Below are 10141 nucleotides of genomic sequence, written 5' to 3' on the forward strand. Positions count from 1 at the left end.
AACTCCCTGATGTTCAAGGTGGTTTTCGAAAAGGCAGAGGAATCAGAGATCAAATTGCCAACATCCACTGGATCATGGAAAAAGCAAGAGAGTTCCAGAAAAACATCTATTTCTGCTTTATTGACTAGCCAAAGCCTTTAACTGTGTGGATCACAATAAACTGTGGAAAATTCTGAAAGAGATGGGAATACCAGACCACCTGACCTGCCTCTTGAGAAGTCTGTATGCAGGTGAGGAAACAACAGTTAGAACTGGACATGGAACAACAGACTGGTTCCAAATAGGAAAAGGAGTATGTCAAGGCTGTATATTGTCATCCGATTTATTTAACTTATATGCAGAGTACATCATGAGAAACGCTGGACTGGAAGAAACACAAGCTGGAGTCAAGATTGCCGGGAGAAATATCAATCACCTCAGATATGCAGATGACACCACCCTTATGGCAGAAAGTGAAGAGGAGCTAAAAAGCCTCTTGATGAAAGAGGAGAGTGAAAAAGTTGGCTTAAAGCTCAGCATTCAGAAAAAGAAGATCATGGCATCTGGTCCCATCACTTCATGGGAAATAGATGGGGAAACAGTGGAAACAGTGTCAGACTTTATTTTTTGGGGCTCCAAAATCACTGCAGATGGTGACTGCAGCCATGAAATTAAAAGACGCTTTCTCCTGGGAAGAAAAGTTATGACCAACCTAGATAGCATCTTCAAAAGCAGAGACATTACTTTGCTGACTAAGGTCTGTCTAGTCAAGGCTATGGTTTTTCCTGTGGTCATGTATGGATGTCAGAGTTGGACTGTGAAGAAGCTGAGCACCTAAGAATTGATGCTTTTGAACTGTGGTGTTGGAGAAGACTCTTGAGAGTCCCTTGGACTGCAAGGAGATCCAACCAGTCCATTCTGAAGGAGATAAGCCCTGGGATTTCTTTGAAAGGAATGATGCTAAAGCTGAAACTCCAGTACTTTGGCCACCTCATGCAAAGAGTTGACTCATTGGAAAAGAGTTTGATGCTGGGAGGGATTGGGGGCAGGAGGAGAAGGGGACAACAGAGGATGAGATGGCTGGATGCTATCACTGATTCGATGGGCGTGAGTCTGAGTGAACTCCGGGAGTTGGTGATGGACAGGGAGACCTGCCGTGCTGCAATTCATGGGGTCACAAAGAGTCGCACACGACTGAGCAACTGAACCGAATGGTAGTCATTGCGAAGAATTTTTACGTCAATGCTCATGAATGATATTGGTCTGAAATTTTCTTCTGGTATCTTTTGTTAGGGTATTATGGTAATGCTAGTCTCTGAGAATGAGTTAGGAATTATTCCTTCTGTTTCTGTCCTCTGAAAGAGATTGTAGAGAATTTGTGTACTTTCTTCCTTAAACATTTACTGGAATACGCCAGTGAACCCATTTTAGTATGTTCTGTTTTAGGAAGTTATTAATTACTAATTCAGTTTTCTCTGTTGCTTTATCTTTTCCTATTCCTGTTAGCCGTAATTTACAGCTTTTGTAGTTGTCCTCAGTTGACTATTCTGTATTGTCCCACCCCCAGTTTTGGTGGATTCTATTGAGATACCCTCAAGTCAGAATCTTTTCTTCACTATGTCCAGTCTATAAATAAGCTTATTGAAAGCATTTACTTTTGTTACAGAATTTTTTAATCTTTATCATTTCTTCTTGGTTCTGTGGTAGAATTTCCATCTCAGTTATTTGTCTACTTTATCTAGAAGAGCACTAAACATATTGTTTTAAATTCCTGGTCTCATAATTCCACATGTCTGACATGTCTTGAGTCTGATTCTGATACTTGCTCTGTTCACACTTTTCTTTTTTCTCTTCAAACTTTGAAAAGAAAATTCCTTATGCCTTACACCTTTTTTCTTAATAGCTAAGTATCATGTACTCAGTAAATGTAACTACAATCAACAGGTGATTTTAAGGTGTGGAGAGAGGGGTGTTCTGTAGTCCTATGATTAGTTATCAGTATTTATTTATCTTTTTGCATTATAACTTCCTCATTAACCTATGGGATCCATAGGAATGGTTTCTTTATTTCTTTTCTTTCTTTTTTTTTTTTAGGAATGATTTCTTAAAAGTTCCCAAACATAGGAAGTTTTGTTTGTGGTTTAAAGTTTTAAGTTAAAAAGAATAATTTAAATTAACACATAACATAGGTCTCAGTGTATTTGCCTTTTTGCATTAGGTGGAACAAGGTGGCTGGAGTTGGGCATTTTCCTTCTCCTTGGTCACTTAGGCTCTGATAAAACCTAAGGCTCTGCTTTAAAAGTTTCTCCTGGAGCACACTTTATGTAAAAAACAAATACTTTGAACTAGTTGAATATGGTTCCTTTTCCTTTCTCCTGGCCAAGATCATTCTCAGAGATAAAAATGTCAATAGAAGTGTGGGATTTTCCCCCATGATTTGGCTCCCCTGAGTTTTTGTTTCTCAGATTTGTCCCCTCTGAGCCTCCAGGAATTTGTCATTTACATTTCCAGTTTCCCTATCCTGGCATTGGTTCCCACAGTGGTTTCAGCTTGTTGGTTTCTGATTCAGTGAGTCATGATTCTGTTTCCCTGTCAGTCCTCCAATTTGGAGACAGTAGCTTGCCCTGTGACCAGACTTAGGAATCTGAGAATTGTTTATTCTTTCAGTCTGTTTAGCCTTTTGCTTGTTAGGATGGAGTGGAGAAATCCAACTTGTTATATGCTTGACCAGAAACCAGAGGTTCCCTCCCCGCCCCCCCCCCCCCGTTTTTTAAAATCTTTTTTTGGTTGGTGTTCTTTCTGAACATATTAAATTTCTGTTACAACAACACTGCTACAATCTGAATGTGTTCCCTTCACATTTACTTGTTGAAATCCTAACCTGCAAAGGTGATGGTATTAGGAGGTTGGGCTTTTGGGAGGTGCTTAAATCATGAGAATGGACCCCTTGTGAATGGATTAGTGCCTCATAACAGGCTCCAGAGGGATCCCTAACCTCTTCCACCTTGGGATAGATTAAGAAATCAACAGCCGTGAAGTGAACCCTACCCTGACCATGCCGAATATCCTGATCTCTGATTTCCAGCCTCCAGTGCTGTGAGAAATAATTATCTGCGGTTTATAAACCAGCCAGTCAGTGATATTTTGGTATGGAAGCCAGAACAGACTAAGATGCACTCGGTCTTTTGTTATTTTCAAATATATACAAAAATGGAAGAGACTATCATGAAACCAACTAAACACTTCCCCAGTCTTCCATCATTTGTCATCCAATGAGCATTCTTGTCTCATCCATCTTCATGTACACTGGTGGATTATTTAACGTATGATCTCAGACATTACACCATTTAATGCATACCTTCCTGAGAATTCATTTTTAAAATGTGAGAGCTATTTATAAACCCAATAGCCATAACACAAAAGATATTTTTAAATAAAGATATTACTGCTGCCGCTGCTGCTAAGTCACTTCAGTCATGTCCGACTCGGTGAGACCCGATAGACAGCAGCCCACCAGGCTCCCCTATCCCTGGGATTCTCCAGGTGAGAACACTGGAGCCAGTTGCCATTTCCTTCTCCAATGCATGAAAGTGCAAAGTCAAAGTGAAGTCAGTCGTCTCCGACTCTTATCGACCCATGGACTGCAGCCCGCCAGGCTCCTCCTCCATGGGGTTTTCCAGGCAAGAGTACTGGAGTTGGGTGCTGCTCAGTTTTCTCAGTTATCTCAAGTGTATGTATGTGTTTTCCTAAATCAGATTAATTGCAGTGAGGATCGAGAATGGATCCTTATGTCTTTCAGTAGCTGTCTCATAAGTCTTTCACCTACCTTTTTTCCTTATTTTTGATGAAGTTGCTGAGTTGTTTGTCATATGCTAGGATGTGGCTTATTGAATGTCTGATGTTTAAGTGGTCCCCCTTCCTTACCTCATATTTCCTGTACTCTAGATACCAGAGAGTGATTGAAGTTTCCTCCTAGTACACAGATTTTGATGGTGGCTGTTGGAAAAATAAAAACAAAATCTTCAATGCTGAAGATCCAAAGATCCTGTCCATAAAGGTATTAGGGATAGAAAACACTTTGGTTAGTATTTGCAATGTATGTCTTTCTAATCTCACCAAGTAATTAATTCTGACATTATCTCCCTGGAGATAGCATTAGATCCCACAGGTTAAGGGCTCAGTCCCAGGAGACTGCCCCAGCTTCAGTTCAGTTCAGTCACTCAGTAATGTCCAACTCTTTTCGACACCATGGACTGCAGCAAGCCAGGCTTCCCTGCCCATCATCAACTTTCAGAGCTTGCTCAAACCCAAGTCCATCGAGTCAGTGATGGCATCCAGCCATCTCACCCTCTGTCGTCCCCTTCTCCTCCTGCCTTCAGTCTTTCCCAGCATCAGGGTCTTTTCCAGTGACCCTCAACTTCAGGTACCTTTCAAAATTCCAGATTGTTAACTCCACTTCTGATCGACTGGCTATAAATCTGAGGTTTCCATGTCCCTCTTCTGGGGTGTTATTTTGTTAGTTCAGTTCAGTTCCGTTCAGTCGCTCAGTCGTGTCCGACTCTCTGTGACCCCATGAATCGCAGCACACCAGGCCTCCCTGTCCATCACCAACCCCCGGAGTTCACTCAGACTCACGCCCATTGAGTCAGTGATGCCATCCAGCCATCTATCCTCTGTCGTCCCCTTCTCTTCCTGCCCCCAATCCCTCCCAGCATGAAAGTCTTTTCCAGTGAGTCAACTCTTCACGTGAAGTGGCTAAAGTACTGGAATTTCAGCTTTAGCATCATTCCTTCCAAAGAAATCCCAGGGCTTATCTCCTTCAGAATGGACTGGTTGGATCTCCTTGCAGTCCAAGGGACTCTCAAGAGTCTTCTCCAACACCACAGTTCAAAAGCATCAATTCTTTGGTGCTCAGCCTTCTTCACAGTTCAACTCTCACATCCATACATGACTACTGGAAAAACCATAGCCTTGACTAGACGGACCTTAGTTGGCAAAGTAATGTCTCTGCTTTTGAAGATGCTATCTAGGTTGGTCATAACTTTTCTTCCAAGGTGTAAGCGTCTTTTAAATTCATGGCTGCAGTCACCATCTGCAGTGATTTTGGAGCCCCCAAAAATAAAGTCTGACACTGTTTCCACTGTTTCCCCATCTATTTCCCATGAACTGATGGGACCAGATGCCATGATCTTTGTTCTCTGAACGTTGAGCTTTAAGCGAACTTTTTCACTCTCCTCTTTCACTTTCATCAGGAGGCTTTTGAGTTCCTCTTCACTTTCTGCCATAAGGGTGGTGTCATCTGCATATCTGAGGTTATTGATATTTCTTCTGGCAATCTTGATTCCAGCTTGTGTTTCTTCCAGTCCAGCATTTCCCATGATGTACTCTGCATAGAAGTGAAATAAGCAGGGTGACAATATACAGCCTTGACATACTCCTTTTCCTATTTGGAACCAGTCTGTTGTTCCATGTCCAGTTCTAACTGTTGCTTCCTGACCTGCATACAGATTTCTCAAGAGGCAGGTCAGGTGGTCTGGTATTCCCATCTCTCTCAGAATTTTCCACAGTTTATTGTGATCCACACAGTTAAAGGCTTTGGCATAGTCAATAAAGCAGAAATATAAGTTTTTCTGGAACTCTCTTGCTCTTTCCATGATCCAGTGGATGTTGGCAATTTGAGCTTGAACATCAGGAAGTTCATGGTTCACGTATTGCTGAAGCCTGGCTTGGAGAATTTTGAGCATTACTTTCCATGTGAGATGAGTGCAACTGTGCAATAGTTTGAGCATTCTTTGGCATTGCCTTTCTTTGGGATTGGAATGAAAACTGACCTTTTCCAGTCCTGTGGCCACTGCTGAGTTTTCCAAACGTGCTGGCATATTGAGTGAAGCACTTTGATAGCATCATCTTTCAGGATTTGAAATAGCTCAACTGGAATTCCATCACCTCCACTAGCTTTGTTTGTAGAGATGTTTTCTAAGGCCCACTTGACTTCACATTCCAGGATGTCTGGCTCTAGATGAGTGATCACACCATCATGGTTATCTGGGTCATGAAGATCTTTTTTGTACAGTTCTTCTGTGTATTCTTGCCACCTCTTCTTAATATCTTCCGCTTCTGTTAGGTCCAGACCATTTCTGTCCTTTATCAAGCCCATCTTTGCATGAAATGTTCCTTGGTTTCTCTAATTTTCTTGAAGAGATCTCTAGTTTTTCCCATTTTGTTGTTTTCCTCTGTTTCTTTGCATTGATCACTGAAGAAGTCTTTCTTATCTCTTCTTGCTATTCCTTGGAACTCTGCATTCAGATGCTTATATCTTTCCTTTTCTCCTTTGCTTTTCGCCTCTCTTCTTTTCACAGCTATTCGTAAGGTCTCCCCAGATAGCCATTTTTCTTTTCTGCATTTCTTTTCCATGGGGATGGTGTTGATCCCTGTCTCCTGTACAATGTCACGAACCTCATTCCATAGTTCATCAGGCACTCTAACTATCAGATCTAGGTGCTTAAATCTATTTCTCACTTCCACTATATGATCATAAGGGATTTGATTTAGGTCATACCTGAATGGTCTCGTGGTTTTCCCTGCTTTCTTCAATTTAAGTCTGAATTTGGTAATAAGGAGTTCATGATCTGAGCCACAGTCAGCTCTCGGTCTTGTTTTTGTGGACTGTATAGAGCTTCTCCATCTTTGGCTGCAAAGAATATAATCAATCTGATTTCGGTGTTGACCATCTGGTGATGTCCATGTGTAGAGTCGTCTCTTGTGTTGTTGGAAGAGGGTGTTTGTATTTTCTTGGCAAAACTCTATTAGTTTGCCCTGCTTTATTCCGCATTCCAAATCTGCCTGTGACTCCAGGTGTATCTTGACTTCCTACTTTTGCATTCCTGTCCCCTAGAATGAAAAGGACATCTTTCTTGGGTGTTAGTTCGAAAAGATCTTGTAGGTCTTCATAGAACTGTTCAACTTCAGCTTCTTCAGTGTTACTGCTTGGGGCATAGACTTGGATAACCGTGATATTGAATGGTTTGCCTTGGAGACGAACAGAGATCATCCTGTCGTTTTTGAGATTGCATCCAAGTACTGCATTTTGAACTCTTTTGTTGACCATGATGGCTACTATTTTGTTAGAGCGGCTCACAATTAAGGGAAGCATGTACTTATATTTAAAAGGCAGATGTAGAAGTCTACAGGGTGAAGTCTAGAAGGATCTGGAGCATAGGCGCTTCAGTCCTCCTGTCCATGCTGGGCCCAGCATGTATACAGACCTGGAAACTCCTTAATTCTTGTCCAGATATGTGTACAGAGTTTTCATCCAGAGATAAGGGTCTCCTCACACTGCCTTCCTGGAGGTCAGTGGGTGGGGCTATGCAGGAGCTCCACCCTAAATCACCTCTTGAAGCTTTAATCCACTTGTGCTCAAAGGGAGCCTCTTATTAGTGACAAAAGGTAATCCTATCAATCAGGAAATTCCAAGGGTTTTAGGACCTCTGCCAGGATCTGTGAACAAAGACCAAATAAATTTCTCTCTATACCATATTATTGGATCAGTGTTAAACCAGAGTGTGATGTGCATCACAAGCAAACTCTAAGAAATTTCAAAGACAGAAGAAAAAAAATCCCCTCACTCCATTATGTAGACAAGCACATAGAACCCATTATATATGTGTTTTCAAGATAAGTAGAACAAATAAGAGGACTTGACGGCATCATGAAAGATGAAATGAAATGAGTTGCTTATGTCAGTGAGTTTTAAAATGGAGCCTAGAGACCATTAAAGAATTGAGTCTTATGCATGTCCTCACCCCGTGAACTGTGGACTTTTGGACAGGGCCAAACCACAAGTATTTTCAAGAGCTCTGCAAAAGTACCTTGCTCCAGGAACAGACTTTTGCTTAGTGATATTTAGCGACCAAACACGTTTAGCCAACAGTAGCTTTTTGCCACCAATGCCAATCAAAATACTTTGAATTATGTAGATGTCCCCCTTTTTGCCTTTAAAAACTCCTGACTTTCACTTGCTTCAAATGAAACCTATTTGAGTTAGGTTGCTATGCAAATCTGGTGTACCTTGAACTGCAGTTCTTTGATCCCAAATAAATGCTTCGTCTTGAGTTTTGCCTCAGTGTTTTTATGTTGACGGCATTGTTTGTGGCGCACAGTTTATCCTAACTGTACCTGGTAGTCGGGGTGACCATCTGTCACTTTGCTTATTGGCTTTATCTAGAGGAGAAGGCAATGGCAACCCACTGCAGTCCTCTTGCCTGGCAAATCCTGTGGACGGAGGAGCCTGGTAGGCTGCAGTCTGTGGGGTCGCACAGAGTCAGACATGATTGAGGGACTTCACTTTCACTTTTCACTTTCATGGATTGGAGAAGGAAATGGCAACCCACTCCAGTGTTCTTGCCTGGAGAATCCCAGGGACTGGGGAGGCCTGGTGGGCTGCCATCTATGGGGTCGCACAGAGTCGGACACGACTGAAGCGACGCAGCAGCAGCAGAGGAAAGACAAACTATTTCTATCCCTGTGACAGGAATTTTTTTTTTTTTTTCATATTTGAGCGAGGCACCCACCAAAGTTAGGCTCTTACCCTCCCACAGAAACCTGGAGAGAGGCAAGCTAGCTGGCTCCCTTGATGTTTACATTTCCAAAAACTGGCTCTCAAGTTGTTTCCATTTTAAAGAAATGGTTCCTAGTTTTTAAGAAACTCATGAAAATGAAAAACAAAAAAGCCCAAATGACAAAAGTCCCATCTAGTCTTCAAAGTGATCCCTCTTAAAGAGATGAGGAAGTGCTTAGATTGAGCTCTAAGCTAAATGCTTTGACAAAAGGCAGGGAGAATCCCCACATTTCCTACAGGGAGTATTAAGCTCCTTATATTTCATTTGTTTTTCACACACCCAGAAACATGGAGTATATTTAACATTCTAGCCACTGACGCATCTGCCTAAGAAAAGCCCTGAGAGTCTATGTGGTATTTGGAAGCCTATTCATAATGATTTCAGATTTATAAGTTATATACATTGAATTTATGGGTCAACTAAGTTATTATTATTTCCACAAGTTATTCTCTTTCCTCAGTTCAGTGTCTGAACATGAAGTACCCTTCATTCTGTCCCAGACTCTCTATCTTTCCTGAATGTTCTCTCAGCTTCCCAATACCAACTTTTCTCTCCCACTGGAATACTCTGCCCAACACTCAGTATATAGTAGGTTTTTCCTCAAGGTATCTTTTCTTGAGCCTTCAGACTAGGTCAAGTCCACTACTTGTATTTTTTCATAATCACCAAAACTTCACCTTCCAACATTTACAGTAATTTAGATTATGTAATAATTGGTAAGACTGTGCACTGGCTCAACTGTCTTTTTGTTTTTTAAACCAAAGCTAAGATGCCACCAATTATAAAACAGACCACTCTTTTACAATGCGTGCGTGCTCAGTTGAGTCTGACTCTTTGTGACCCCACAGACTCCTCTGTCCATGGAATTTCCCAGGCAAGAACACTGCAGTGGGTTGCCATTTCCTTCTCCAGGGAATCTTCCCAACCCAGGGATCAAACCTGGGTCTCCTGTGGCTCCTGCATTGGTAGGAGAATTCTTTACAGTAAGCCACAGAAGCTGGGATTATGCTTTTAAATGCTCAAATGAATCCCTGCCTTTTCCTTCTTAAATTACAGCACCTACAACTACTAACATTTATAATTTTTATTCACCTTACGAAGAAGAAAATATTTTGAATTGCTGACCCTGGTTTTCCATATTGCCTATGACCCTCTCCAGCAGACCCAGAAACTCCCTTTGTCCGAGTCAGGGAGATGGTGTTTTGTTTTGAATTGTAGTTAAAAATATGTATCACATAACATTATTTTGCTATTTATAAGTGGCATTAAGTACATTTACATTCTTCTTGTGTTAAAACTATTAAATCAATGTTTAAAACAGCCCTAGTGGGAATTCCCTGTGGTTCAGTGGTTAAGTTTCAACATTTTCCCCACCAGGACCCAGGTTCAATCCCTCGTCAGGGAACTAAGATCACACAAGCTGTGTAGCTCAGCATAAAAATAAAAAGTAAAACGCCCTGGTATCACAACTCACAGTCACAGTTGGCACAAAGAGAGCACCCATCTTCATTCAGTGGTGCCATTTGTGGGGTTCAGTCATGTTT

Source organism: Capricornis sumatraensis, chromosome 20 (assembly GCF_032405125.1).
Source record: "Capricornis sumatraensis isolate serow.1 chromosome 20, serow.2, whole genome shotgun sequence".
Lineage (NCBI taxonomy): Eukaryota > Metazoa > Chordata > Mammalia > Artiodactyla > Bovidae > Capricornis > Capricornis sumatraensis.